At 44.4% G+C, this 15,109-nt stretch overlaps 2 non-coding genes across 2 annotated transcripts; both read right to left on the bottom strand.

Moving 5' to 3' along the window:
• Positions 1–12,017: 12,017 nt before the first annotated feature.
• On the bottom strand, positions 12,018–12,090 carry TRNAV-UAC. Its single transcript has one exon. It is a non-coding gene; the product is annotated as a tRNA-Val (tRNA).
• A 2,615-nt stretch (positions 12,091–14,705) lies between these two features.
• Positions 14,706–14,778, bottom strand: TRNAV-UAC. Its single transcript has one exon. It is a non-coding gene; the product is annotated as a tRNA-Val (tRNA).
• Between the last annotated feature and the right edge of the window lie 331 nt (positions 14,779–15,109).

Here is a 15,109-nt window from a genome sequence, read left to right on the forward strand (position 1 = left end):
ATTCTTAAAAGCAGCTAAATGTATCTTTCTCCTTTCAGTTAGTGCTGCTGTGACCTCTACAGAGCCTCTTTGCCGTAGCCAATTTGCGTCCACAGCAAACCCGGTCTATGATCTCCGGTGGAGGGTTAGGACCATAGTGTGCCAGTCTTAGTTTAACAGCCCGATCAAAACTTTCCTCCTCCGCGGTCCTGTCTGTTACGCTGGGCCTTTCCGTTATGTTGGGTCTTTCAGCTCCATCCATTTGGACAAGTTCTGTGATCACGTACATCTTCTTATGGTTGCTGGCCGGTCTGCCACGGTTCTCCAGTAAGTCCTTGTAGCTGTCCTTTAAGGCTGTGGGATCATCTCACTGCTAGCCAACAATTGTAACGGTCAGGGGTTAACACCGTTCACGATCTCCCATTCCATCAACCCAAGACAGCTTCCGACCCTCCAACCATCCAGCAGGCCCGAACCATTCCATAACAATTCCCTCAATAACGAGACTGACAAGCTCTGTTACTGCGTCAAAATATGAACTAACTTTTAATGGTTTCTTAGCTTGCTTATATGCAGTACATTAGGTTACAGAAATCACAGGAACAATCAAACTGTCCACCCCCCTCATCACACTATGGGGGGCTTCAATCACATTCTTTTACATAATGATATTCCGAGTTAATTATCCCCCAGACGTTGCGTCTCCGACAAGTACATTCCACACATAAACAGTACACATAATGAAAGGTCTAGGAGCCAGGCTGACTCTCGGTTTCAATCCACAGAAGCAGTCTTAGTTAGCATCTCAACAGCCTTACACAATGGAAGGCCTTTCAAGAGCCAGGCTCATTTAACGTGTCACTAGCCAGGGCTAATCATTGAAAAGAGTCATTATTGACCGGTAGGGTAACAATATTCTTTACAGAAATTTAAAGAATATATGGTAGATTACTGTCCATGTTAAAACAATCCAATATATGTCTCTTTATTTCCTGGCTCAATCTGTGCCCAAAAGTGACTCCTGTTACAGTGATACAGATGGATACCTCTGGTCCTGATCAGAGCCACGACAGCCAACAAGAGTTTTGAAAACACACAAGGCAAGGTCGTAAACCCGAAGGGGAGACAGATGAACTGCAGATGGATTTGATCGACAGCAAAGCAAAGGTATTTCTAGAATTCTGATGCTATCGGAAAAAGGAAGTAGGTGTTTTTCAGGTCTATAGACACAAGCCAATCGCCTGGTTAGATTGCTTGACTGATCATGAGTAGTATCTCCATCTTGAACTTCTTCTTGATAAAATAATTCAAGTGGGTTAGGTCTATAACTGGCCTCCAGGAGCCATTTTTCTTCAACACCATGAAGAGGGGCGAGTAGACCCCTTGAAACCTTTCGTCGGCTGGAACCGGAATTGCAGCGCCCTGAGCCACAAGGGGATTCTTGTCCACCGGAAGATGCCCCTTTTGAAAACTTCTGGCCTGAAGGCCATTTTTTCTTCCAGGTCTTCTTGAACTCATGGCCAGGCCTATAGTAGCGAGCATGCCTTGCTCGATCTGAACCTTGCCCGGGCTGTGTTCTCTTCTGGTTTAGCAGACAGTGATCCTGGGGAAGGAACCCCAACTTGCCCCCTTTGGCACGGGTGATGACACTGTCCAATTTGTTCCCAAAGAGGGACAAACCTTCAAAAGAGAATCCTGCACAATGCCTGCTTAAAGGCAGAGTCAGCTACCCATGGGCGCAGCCACAATGCACACTTAGCCGTGACAGATGACCGCATGATCTGTGCCACCAGGTGAATTATGTTTAGGGAAGCCTCACCCAAAAAAGCCAGCGCCAAACTTAGCCCATGAATAGATGATCTCCTGGCCAGTTCTTCTGAGATGCTCCTCAGAGAAGCATCTATGTCGTCCGCCCAGACTAACTTCCATCGCTTTAGAAAGAGCTGTGAGAGCTAGAGCTGGTTTGCATCTCATACCCGCTGTAATGAAGATCCGCTTGAGGTCGGTCTCAATTTTCCTCTCCATGCCATCCCTAAAGGAAACAGTATCCTCCAATGGGAGTGTGACGTGCCTCACCATCCTCATTAGGGCTGCATCAATTAGAGGAGCCGACTCCAGGTGTTTTACATCCTTGCTTTTAAATGGGTACATTTTTGACACCTTTGTTAACAGTCAATACTTCCTTTCAACACTGTCACATTCATCGGTAATTATTTCGCCGAGTTCACCCAAAAAGGAGAAATTAGGGTGTTCTTTTTTGAGGCGTTTAAAATATTTCCTCTGTTTGGAGGGTGCCCCCACTGGCTCTTCTCATCTCAAAGCTTCTTTGACAGCTTTGACCAGTTGTGTTACTGGGGCAAATTCAAAACCTGCAGCAGGGTCATCTACCTCCACCCCACCATCTGAGGCTTCAATTGAGGAATGGCTCGGCTGTGAAGGGCCTGGGGCCTCGAGATCATCCCTAATAGGGACTAACATAGTGTTGCCAGCAGGGTTGTGGGTATGACCAGAATCCGCTTTACTCAGGGATTCATGGACCACCTTTCTGACCAGGGCTTCCACTTGTTGGTCTCCACCCTCTCTTTTGCGACTTTAGAAAAACATTGCTCGCAGAGCGATTTGCCTTTAGGAACCTGGGCCCCGCATACCCAGCAGGCTTTCCTCACAGATCGGCTGGAGTGGTGGTGAGAGTGTCACCCAGAGGTGGTTTTGGGCTCCTCTCTGTGGTACCTAGATCTAAAGGGAGATCTATGACGTCTGGAGCTTGAAGAGGAGTGACGACGTTGAGACCTAGGATGGTCTTTGCCATGCTTTGGTGTTCAGACCTAGAAGTGCTGTGTGAAAAAGAAAGGGTTAATAGCTCCTGAATGAGTGAACCCAAGCATCACAGGCAGAAAAGAACTAAATCCTATCTGCAGCGCAAGGGTTGGCCACAAGAGGGCGGTGACATATCCATGGCAAGGCAGTTTGAAACTGAAATGAACCATTAAAGCCTTATGAGAAACAGGAGTGACATCAGGTGTGAGAACACATAACAAACATAGCCAGCACCTAGAGAGCATGCAGCAAACAATTTACCTTGTAAACCAGAGACCAGTGCCTAGGGAAACCGCTGCATAAGCCTGCAAGTCATCCCAAGGAAGAGCTGCTTTGACAGCTATTTAAATCTGCCGCCGATAATGATGTCACCGCCCCACAGCGCGCCTGCGCTGGAAAAAACACTGCGACCCGTTGGCGACCAATCGCATGCGCAACTGCCGCCAGCATTTTGGCGAAACCAAGCGCTGACTCTTCGGTCGTGGCTTGCAGATGCGCAGACAGGTCCTGGCGACTTCCTGAAGCGGCGAGCTGCGCTCCAGCCGCCATGGCCACTCACTGGAGCATGATAGAAAATAAGGAGACACAGAGATACGGCTGCCATATAAAACGAATATCTTTGTACTTTACCACCACCATGGCACGATCCGGACCAGAACCTGGGACTGGGGAGCTGTTCGCTCGGCCCACTGCACAATCGGGCGTTTACAAGGCCTCTCGCTAATAGCTGGGACGTTTGGCCATATTGCCGCTTGCCTGCCAATGGCCAGGTTGGTAAGCTCTTCATGGTATCGCATCATATCGCCCATGTCCACCTGCCAATAGCTAGGATTGCTGGACTGCAGAGAGGATCACCGCTAACCACCAACGTATCGCCGTGCACACCACCAGGCCTGGATTACAGAAAACTTCATGAAAAGGTAAGACTATATCTTGGTCCTAGGAGGAGGAGGGTCCTATGAGGTATGATGGGCGGGATTAACCACACGTAATTTCAATTTTTTTCATTTTTAATTGGATATGTAAGAAAAGTAAAAAATATATTTATTTTTTTACAAAATTGACGGTCTTTTTTTTTTTTATAGCCCCCCCCCCCTCCCAAAAAAAAAATAACACAAAGATCAAATCTATTTGTTGGGGAAAAAAAGGACATAAACATTATTTGGGTAAAGTGTTGCACGACCGCACAATTGTCAGTTAAAGTAACACAGTGCCGTTTTGCAAAAAATGGCCTGGTCATGAAGGGGAGGAAATGCACCCTTGTTGCAATACGTCGCAACAGAGACAGCAATGCACAGCAGTGTGTTGTGGTGCATTACATTACCAAAAAAGGGTCATTTATGATTTTTACCATGTTAGGGTGGAATGGCAGCCCATTTATTTTTAATAGGTTGCCCTTAGACCCGGTTCACACTGGGGCGACACGACAGGCGGCTCAGCCGCCTGACGTGTCGCGTCCCATTGAATGCTATGGAACCGTTCTAATAGTCGCTTCGACTTAGAAATAGGTTCCTGTACGACTTTGGGGGCGGCTCGGGGCGACCTGCATTGACTTCTATACAGAAGTCGTTTTGCAAATCGCCTCTGAAGTCGTGCCGCCTGAGTGTGAACCGACTCTTATGCAACGGATGTTAACACACAGTACAAAGCACATTGATGCATGTGATTTAACTCACCACAAAGAAGTAAATGGGTCCTTGTAAACTGACTTCACAGTGTCACCCTGTTGCAAGCTCTAATTTTATTATATATATAAATATATATTTTTTTAATTGTATTTTGTTACGTTATTTTATAAAACCAATGTATTTATTATTATACTTTTATTATACAGTATCATTAGTATTTTATTTATTTTATTTATATATATATATATATATATATATATATATATATATATATATATATATATATATATATTAATTATTTATATTTGTATTATAACTATTATCATTATCATATATTTTATTTTATTATTATATTATTATAATTATTATTACTTTTATTGTGATCATTGAAAAGTATAATGCAACTGTTGTAAAACCTGCTACAGAATGGTCTTTGCCAGGATATTAGCGGGACATCTCATGTACATAGGGTCACACACAAACCGGTGATTGTAATAATAATATTGATGATAATAATAATAATAAATTATTATTACAACTTTTTTATCTTTGTATTTTATTATACTTTTATTATATCATTAATATTGTTTTATTTGTTATTATATTTTTATTATTATTTTTATTTCTTTATTGTGATCATTGAAAAGTATAATGCAACTGTTGTAAAACCTGCTACAGAATGGACTTTGCCAGGATATGAGCGGGACATCTCATGTACATAGGGTCACACACAAACCGGTGATTGTAATAATAATATTGATGATAATAGAAATAATAATAATTTATTATTATTATTATTATTATTATTATTATTATTGTGGTCATTGGAAAACTATAATGCAACTTCTACTTCTACAAAACCTGCTACTGAATGGGCTTTGTCCGGGTATGAGCAGGACATCCCATATACATAGGGTGACACACAAAACGGTTATGGTAATGATGATGATAAATAATAATAATAAATTATTATTATTATTACAACCTTTTTTATTGTATTCCATTATACTTTTTCATATAATTAATTTATATTTTCTTATACTTTTATTATATCATTAGTATTATTGTTTTATATTTTATTTTTTTATTATATTTTTTTTATGATTATTATTTATTATTTTGGTCATTGGAAATTGTAATGCAACTGTTCTAAAACCTGCTACTGAATGGACTTTGTCCGGATATAAGTGGGACATCTCATGTATGTAGGGTGCATGGGCGTCCGCTCCATAGAGCAAGGGGGGGTCGTTTGCCGCCCTAAAATTGCCAGGGAGAGCCAGGAGCAGGGCTGAACTGGCCCTGGGGCAGATTTAAGCGGTGACTGCAGCGCTCCCCTCCCCTCTAGTTGTCCCTTATTTAGAGTGCCTGTCCCTCTTCTGGAATCAAATACATTTGTCCCTCAATCCTCTTTTAGACCTGCAATAAATATACTGTCCATATAATGTAGTGTTTCAGTCAAGGAAAAGAGGTGCTGTGTAATGTAAAGGGGTCCAGAGATACAGTTGTGGAGAGGGGTACACAGTAGTGACAAAGAGATATTGAAAGATGCAGGGGACACAGTGGGGTGTTTTTACATTTTAACGTGGGGGGGGCGCTTTTAACCCCCGCTAGCGGTCGAAGAAAGGGTAAAATGCGACTGTGTTTCGCCGTTCCCGAAGCGCCCCCCTCTGAAAATAATTCTGCGGATGCCCATGGTAGGGTGACACACAAACGGGGGATTGTATCATTCGGCAGTGACTGTAGGAGAAGTACGTTGGTGACAGTTGGTGACATGCTCCCTGTTCAGATACTGGAGCTGATTGTGCATAATAATAATAATAATCACTTCCTTCTTCACTGGCTGAATGAGGAACAGGAGGGTTCCGTGTAGTGGTAGAAATGGGGGATGGTGGGACCATCTTAAAGGGCCAGTCCAAGCACAGTTAAAATGGTTGTAAACCTCAGACATGAAATATGAACAAAGCATATCCCTCTATAGTGTGTATTTGTCTCAATCCAGAGCACTGTCTGCTGATTTGTTCCTCTGCTATCAGCATGAGTCACTTCTGACAAGAAGCGTCGAACGAACAGTTCAGGCCGAGCAAAAGTTTGGCCCGAACATCGCCTGTTCACCCGTTCGAGGAACACCCGAATTAGTGGGGCGCTCGGCGGGATGTTTGCTTGCTGAGCCCACACTGCGTTCTTCATAGTGCATGCTTAACCCTGATTGGGCAAAGGTTTTCCCAATAGGGCACAGTGAATAGCTGGTTGTTAAGGAGCCGGGCCGGATACTGGTCATCAGCTGTCAATGGACTACCCCGCTGATGGCTGAATGAAAAAATAAACATTGCTGGCAATATGGGCCCCCCCCCAAATCCATACCAGACCCTTATCCGAGCATGCAGCCTGACAGGCCAGGAAAGTGGGGGACAAGTGAGTGGTCCCCCTTCTCCTGTACCATACCAGGTCACATGCCCTCAACATGGGGGGGGGGGTGCTTTGTGGCACCCCTGCCCCAAAGCACCTTGTTTCCATGTTGATGGGGGCAAGGGCCTCTTCCCCATAACCCTGGCCGGTGTTTATGGGGGTCTGTTATGGTGGTAATATCCGGTTATGGAGGGGGTAATATCCGGTTATGGAGGGGATAATATCCTGTTATGGAAGGGGTAATATCCTGTTATGGGAGGGGGTAATATCCTGTTATAGAGGGGGTAATATCCTGTTATGGAGGGGGTAATATCCTGTTATGGAGGGGGTAATATCCTGTTATGGAGGGGGTAATATCCTGTAATGGAGGGGGTAATATCCTGTAATGGAGGGGGTAATATCCTGTAATGGAGGGGGTAATATCCTGTTATGGAGGTGGTAATATCCTGTTATGGAGGGGGTAATATCCTGTTATGGAGGTGGTAATATCCTGTTATGGAGGTGGTAATATCCTGTTATGGAGGGGGTAATATCCTGTTATGGAGGTGGTAATATCCTGTTATGGATGGCATCTCATTCAAACATGCAAATGAGGTAAATACGGCGATTCACGAACCTGTGTGCGCCCAACGCAGGCTACGCGAGGTGCGCGTAAGTTGTACGTCCGGCGTAAAGTTATTCCCCATAAAGGAGGTGCAACCCAGCAGCAGAGGTCTGCACCAGGGAACAAGCCGGCGTATTTTACGTTGGACGTGTGTCTGGCTGGGCGTAGGTTACGTTCACGCCGTACACGGTGATCCGGCGTAGTTTAGGCAGTTGTTCCGACGTGGTTGTGAACATGCGCAGTGGGATGCGTCCACGGCGCATGCGTAATTCGTAATACGTATCTGTCTGGTGCTCGGCCCATCATTTGCATGGGGTCACGCCTCATTTGCATAGGTCACGCCCACTTCCACCTACGCCGGCCTACGCCTTCGAATCCTACGCCACACTCGCGCATCGTTGGGAGCACTGGCTTGCTTAATTCAATGCTTGCCTCTCCGCGCTACGCCGGCGTGGCGTACGACGTTTGCGCTACGGCGGGGTAATGTGCGCCCACACTCTGTGAATCTGGGCCTATGTCTTTTTGCTTCCTATTTTCTCCGAACATTTATTTCTGTGACGGTTCAAAAGCAGTTCAGAAATGAGAGGGTGTCCTTGAGCTTGCGGGGGCCCCAGATGTTGCAGCCTTGCAGTTAAAAGTTCTCATGGGAATATGAAGTATGAGAAATGCAAAACAGGTATAAAAATAGAATCCCGTCTTGGTCTTGTAGCTTTCTTATCCTTTTATAGAGGGAGATAGAGCGAGATAGAGGACGATGTGGTGTCGCCACCTGGTGGGTTAAAGTGGACTTGAGCTCAAAAAGTGAAGCTCTCCCGTTATACAGAACATCTGGAAATCTTAATTGTGCCTAAGCGGTAACCTCAAGCGGCTCTTTATTATGGACCCTTTCACATTTTGCAGCGTGCCCCCCCCCCCCTTCCTGCTGTCCTGCCCCCCACGGCCGGTGCAAGCATTTTTGTCTATATGGGTGCAGGTGCGATTTGCTTCCCCCCTTCCCCCCATCTTAGTCAGTGCCAAATTTAACCACTTGCCTACCGCCCTATTGTAATATGACGGCCGTAGGAACCCTTTGTCCCTCCGGGCGGCCGTCATATGACGTCCTTGGTTTCCCGGAGTTGTGGAGAGCGTCTGCGTGCAACGGGGCGGAGCGCGTCAGCGGCATTACTGGGAACCCGATGCGCATGCCCCGGCGGACAGCGCGGCCACCGAGCACCCGCGATCGCTCATCACAGACCAGGGACGTGGATCTGTGTGTGTAAACACACAGATCCATGTCCTGTCAGGGGAGAGGAGAACTGATCGTATGTTCCTTGTATATAGGAACACTGATCGGTCTCCTCCCCTCATCATAGAAAAAAACAAAGAAAAAACAAAGGATGCAATCAGCGCAAAAATTTGTATATTAATAAGTAATTAATTATAAATCCCCTCCCCTAATATATGCAAGCTGAACACTGAAAGGAAATTAACAAAATCCAATAAGATACAAATATAGAAAAAAGTTAAGTGCAGCGCAAAATATAATATAAAGGATTCAAATGATGCAGAAAATCCCAAAAAGTGAAAAAATGTTGTGAAACCAACACAAAATCCAAATAAGAGTGAATAAAGTCCAAAAAAAAGTGACAACAAATTCCAGATATCTTCACCGGTGACTTTAGCTCAAAAAATAGTGATTCATCCTCCCTTCATCAGTCCCCTTCCCCTATAGTTAGAATCACTCCCTAGGACACACATTTAACCCCTTGGTTGCCCCCTAGTGTTAACCCCTTCCCTGCCAGTGACGTTTATACAGTAATCTCTTTATAAATGTCAATGGTCCCAAAATAGTGTCAAAAGTGTCCAATGTGTCCGCCGCAATGTCGCAGTCACAATAAAAATCGCAGATCGCCGCCATTACTAGTAAAAAAAACGTTATAATAAAAATGCCATAAAACTATCCCCTATTTTGTAGACGCTATAACTTTTGCGCAAACCAATCAATATACACTTATTGCGATTTTTATTACCAAAAATATGTAGAAGAATACGCATCGGCCTAAACTGAGGAAAAAAATAGGGGCTAGATTCAGTAACACTTACGACGGGCGTATCAGTAGATACGCCTTCGTAAGTCTGAATCTGCGCCGTCGTATCTTAGGGTGCATATTTACGCTGGCCGCTAGGTGGTGCTTCCGTTGATTTCAGCGTAGAATATGCAAATGAGCTAAATACGCCGATTCAGAAACGTACGTGCGCCCGGCGGATTTTTTTACGTCGTTTGCGTAAGGCTTTTTCCGGCGTAAAGTTATGCCTGCTATATGAGGCATAGCCAATGTTAAGTATGGACGTCGGGACCGCATCAAATTTTACGTCGATTACGCCGTTTGCGTAAGTCGTTCGCGAATAGGGCTGAGCGTAATTTACGTTCACGTAGAAAGCATTGAATTTTTGCGGGTTAATTTGGAGCATGCGCACTGGGATACGTTCACGGACGGCGCATGTGCCGTTCGTTAGAAACGTCATTTACGTGGGGTCATGTTTTATTTACGTAAAACACGCCCACCTCTTCAGAATTTGAATTAGGCGCGCTTACGCCGGCAGATTTACGCTACGCCGCCGTAACTTAGGGCGCAGGTTCTTTGTGAATACAAAACCTGCCTCACAAAGTTACGGCGGGCTATCTGAATCTAGCCCTAGCTTTTTTTTTTTTTAATTGGGATATTTATTATAGAAAATAATTATAAATATTGTGGTTTTTTTTTTTCAAAATTGACGCTCTATTTTTGCTTATAGCGCAAAAAATAAAAAAACTCAGAGATGATCAAATACCACCAAAAGAAAGCTCTATTTGTGGGGGAAAAAATTATCAAAATTGAATTTGGGTACAACGTCGCACGACCGCACAATTGTCATTCAAAGTGTGACAACTCTGAAAGCTAAAAATTGGCCTGGGCAGGAAGGGGGTGAAAATGACCGGTATTGAAGTGGTTATGAGTACATCGCACACAGAGAGCAGGGTCCATGAGTATGTAACGCACAGAATGCAGGGGACAGGAGTGTGTAATGCATAGTAGGGTTCAGGGGTGTGTAATATATAGTGCAGGGGTCAGCGGAGTCCAAAATTTCCCCAGCAAGCAATTCTCTCCCAGATTTTATCCTTTCAGCAAAAATCCCCACTCCCTCCCCTCCAAAAAAAAAGTCCAGCCCTAATCTGCATGCTCAGTCGCTCACCCCCTCGCACAAATCCTGTATCCCCCTTCCCAGAACAAATCCTCCACCCTCCAAACCCCCCTCCCCACACAAAACCTCTATCTCCTTCCATTTCCAGGCCAAAGAAAAGTTTTTCAGGATACAGCTTAGGAACAATTAACATGTGTAAATGTTTCCTAAGATATTGCAAATGTTCACTGTTATGCCGCGTACACGCGATCGGAAAATTCCGACAACAAAACCGCTGATTTTTTTTCGACTGGATTTTGGCTCGAACTTGTCTTGTGTACACGCGGTCACACAAATGTTGTCAAAAATTCCGAAACGTCAAGAACGCGGTGACGTACAACACTACAACGAGCCGAGAAAAATTAAGTTCAATGATTCCCGAGCATGCGTCGAATCGATTCCGAACATGCGTAGGATTTTTGTGCGTCGGAATTGCATACGGATGATCGGAATTTCTGACAGAAAATTTCCGATGGAGCCTACACACGGTCGGAATTTCTGACCAAAAGCTCACATCAAACATTTGTTGTCGGAATTTCCGATAGTGTGTATGCGGCATTTGAGTTCCATTCAACTTTGAAGGCTCTGGGGTAGATTCAGAGAGAAGATACGATGGCGTATCTCCAGATACGCCGTCGTATCTCTGAGTATGCGGGGTCGTATCTATGCGCCTGATTCATAGAATCAGGTTACGTATAGATTTCCCTAAGATCCGACCGGCGTAAGTGTCTTACACCGTCGTATCTTGGGCTGCATATTTACGCTGGCCGCTAAGTGGCGCTTCGGTATATTTACGCAAGGAATATGCAAATGAGCTAGATACGCCGATTCAGAAACGTCCGGCCGGCGCATTTTTTTACGTCGTTTACGTTAGGCTTTTTTCGGCGTATAGTTACCCCTGCTATATGAGGCGTATCCTATGTTAAGTATGGCCGTCGTTTCCCGCGTCGAGTTTTGAAAATTTTACGTTGTTTGCGTAAGTCGTTCGCGAATAGGGCTGGACGTAATTTACGTTCACGTCGAAAGCAGTGACGCTTTGCGGCGGAATTTCGAGCATGCGCACTGGGATTTTTTCATGAACGCCGTTCACAAAAAACGTAAAATACGCGGGGTCAAGTGAAATTTAAAATAAATCACGCCCACAACATCCCCATTTGAATTAGGCGGGCTTACGCCGCCACACATAGGTTACGCCGCCGTAACTAAGGGCGCAAGTTGTTTCTGAATACAGAACTTGCGCCCTAAATTACGGCGCCGTAACGTATCTGAGATACGTTACGCCGGGCGAAAAGATAGACCATTCTATCTGAATCTAGCCCTCTATTGCTTTCCTTTGAGTAGTGTGAGGCACGTTCCAAACTCTGATTTTCATATTTACAAAATGGTTCCACTGGGGGTCGAACCCAGGACCTTCTGCGTGTAAAGCAGACGTGATAACCGCTACACTATGGAACCTGTGCCAAATTGTCTTCTCTTCAGAAAGGGAAGGGTTAAACACCAAGGAATGCTTGTATCCTACAGGTCGTCCTGAGACGCTTTGGCATTTCTTTGGTTTTAGGATAGCAAAACTGGTGTTTCTGACCATTCTATGCATAAGCACCATGACCTGGTCCAAAGCTCCGTGACGGCGGCCGCGGGACCCGATCGCCGCCGGAGTCCCGCGATCGGTCCCCGGAGCTGAAGAACGGTCAGAGGTGTGTGTAAACACGGCTTCCCCCGTTCTTCACAGTGGCAGCTTCATTGATCATGTGTTCCCTAATATAGGGAAACACGATCAATGATGTCACACGTCCAGCCCCGCCCCCCTACAGTTAGAAACACATATGAGGTCACACGTAACCCCTTCAGCGCCCCCTAGTGGTTAGCTCCCAAACTGCAATTGTCATTTTCACAGTAAACAATGCATTTTTTTTTTGCATTTTTCGCTGTAAAAATGACAATGGTCCCAAAAACTGTCCGATGTGTCCGCCATAATGTCGCAGTAACGAAAAAATCGCTGATCGCCGCCATTAGTAGTAAAAAAATTTTTTTTTTATAAAAATGCAATAAAACTATCTTCTATTTTGTAAACGCTATAAATTTTGCGCAAACCAATCGATAAACGCTTATTGCAATTTTTTATGTAGTACGCAAACCCATGTACAGTTCCACCCATAATACTTCAGAGGCGCCTTGAGTTTTTTTACCTCCCCCTATCCAACAAGTATTTAACATGTTTGCCTAACAGTAGGTTCTCTTTCACACTCGCTTTGAGATCACTTCTCACCTAGAGACAGACACCACCACCCCTCTGTTTTACCCTGCCTTCCTAAAAGAGAGCATAGCTAAGAATATTAATAGCCCAGTCATGAGAAGAATGAAGCCAAGTTTCAGCAATACCAATTACCGTATTTATCGGGGTATAGCGCGCCCCGGCGTATAACGCGCACCCCAGGCTTAGAAGGGAAGTTTAGGAAAAAAATTACATTTTGGATGCTCAGCCTCGTCGGTGTCCATCTGCTGTCGGCGTCCATCGGCGGCCTTGTCCAGGCGTCCGTCTGCGGCCCTGCGCGGGGTCCATCCAGCCTTGTCGGTGTCCGTCTGTTGTCTTTCCCGGCGGCCTTGTCCGACGTCCTTCTGCGGCCCTGCGCGGGGCCGTCCAGCCTTGTCGGTGTCCGTCTGCTGTCTTGCCCGACGGCCTTGTCCGACGTCTGTCTTCGGCCTTGCGCAGGGTCTGTCCAGCCTTGTCGGTGTCCGTCGCGTCCGTCTGCCGGTCCGTCCAGCCTTGTCAGTGTCCGTCGCGTCCGTCTGCCGGGGGTTGCAGCATTGAATTTGGCGCCTCGGTCGAGCTGTGCCGAGCCGGATTTCCAGTGTGTTCGGCTCCTCTCGGCTCTTCTCGCGTGGCTGCGGGCGGAGCCGAGCGTGGCCGAGCCTAGCCGAGTGCGCAGTACTCTCGGCTCGGTCTTTGTCGGGGGCGCTCAGAGACAGTGAGGATCGGCTGTCTCTGAGGAGGATCGGCGTATATCGCGCACCCCTGGTTTTCCCCTGATTTTAAGGGGGAAAAAAGTGCGCAGTATACGCCGATAAATACGGTAATTTATTATCAAAAAATTCACATGATATGTTCTACATTTTTTATAATAATCTTTTTTACTTTTGTGGACAACAAAATTAATCCTTGATTGATTTTTTTTATAGATTTTTTTTTTTTTATAGATTTTTTTTTTTTTATAGATAGATAGACAGAGAGACAGATGGACAGTGTTAATTTAATCTACTAAAACATTTTAGTTGACTAAATGAATACTATTTTAGTCGACTAAAATAGGACTAAAGCTAAAACAATTAAGATGACTAAAATACTGAAATACGGCTAAAACTAAAATGCCATTTTAGTCAAAAGACTAAGACTAAAACTAAATTGAAATTTGACTTCAAAATTAACACCGGTCTGCAGTGCATGTTCATACCTCAATACCATAAATAATAACTTCAGCAGTATATAATGATTTTGGAAATTGTAGAGAAGAAATGTGAACTAATGCGTTACAATTTAATCACACCTATTGGATTTGAGACGACTAAAATGAGTTTTAGTAGACTAAAATGTACTGGAGATTTAGTCGACTAAATACGACTAAAACTAAAACCTTTGCAGAAGACTAAAATGAGACTAAAACTAAAATGCCATTTTACTCGTAAGACTAAAACTAAATCGATATTTGCTGCCAAAATTAACACTGCAGATGGATATATATATATATATATATATTTTTGTTTTGCATTTTTCTTAGGTTTTAAAAGAAAGGAAAGTATTATTAGCAGTAGCACATATATATGCATGTATGTTTTTTTTATTTTTTTAGCCCCAATTCTCATCCCAGCTTGCACCAGTTTTCAGTTAACTTCTGTAAATCAACTCCCAGCATGTCATGGGTGTCACAAGGCAGAGATTGTCCTGCTTTCAAAAAGCCAAGACCTTCATTGCAGCAAAGGTAGCTGTTGTATAAAAATATAAAACATCTTTGAAAAACAAAAATACAGAAAAACCACTAAAATAAAAGACAGAAGTGGCCAAAAAAATTATAAAATGGTTCCACTGGGGCTCGAACCCAGGACCTTCTGCGTGTAAAGCAGACGTGATAACCGCTACACTATGGAACCAGCTGACATCCTGAGTTCTTGCAGACGCTATTGTGTGTGCTGTGGCAGAGCTCCCCCTACTGGATCAACTGATGACTTCCCATTTTTTCCTTTTTTTTTAGCCAATAGTACATAAACATTATTGAAATTCTAATACCCGCATGGACACGATCGGAATTTCCGATGAAAAAAGTCCAACAGACTTTTTTCATCGGAAATTCCGATCGTGTGTGAGCCCCATCGGACTTTTTTCCGTCAGTGTTTAGAAATTAGAACATGCTTTATTTTTTTTCCGATGGGGGAAAAAAAAACGATAGTAAATTTCTCGGTCAGAGAAAAAAACCCAAGCATG

The sequence above is a fragment of the Rana temporaria genome, chromosome 9 (assembly GCF_905171775.1).
Source record: "Rana temporaria chromosome 9, aRanTem1.1, whole genome shotgun sequence".
NCBI classification, from domain to species: domain Eukaryota; kingdom Metazoa; phylum Chordata; class Amphibia; order Anura; family Ranidae; genus Rana; species Rana temporaria.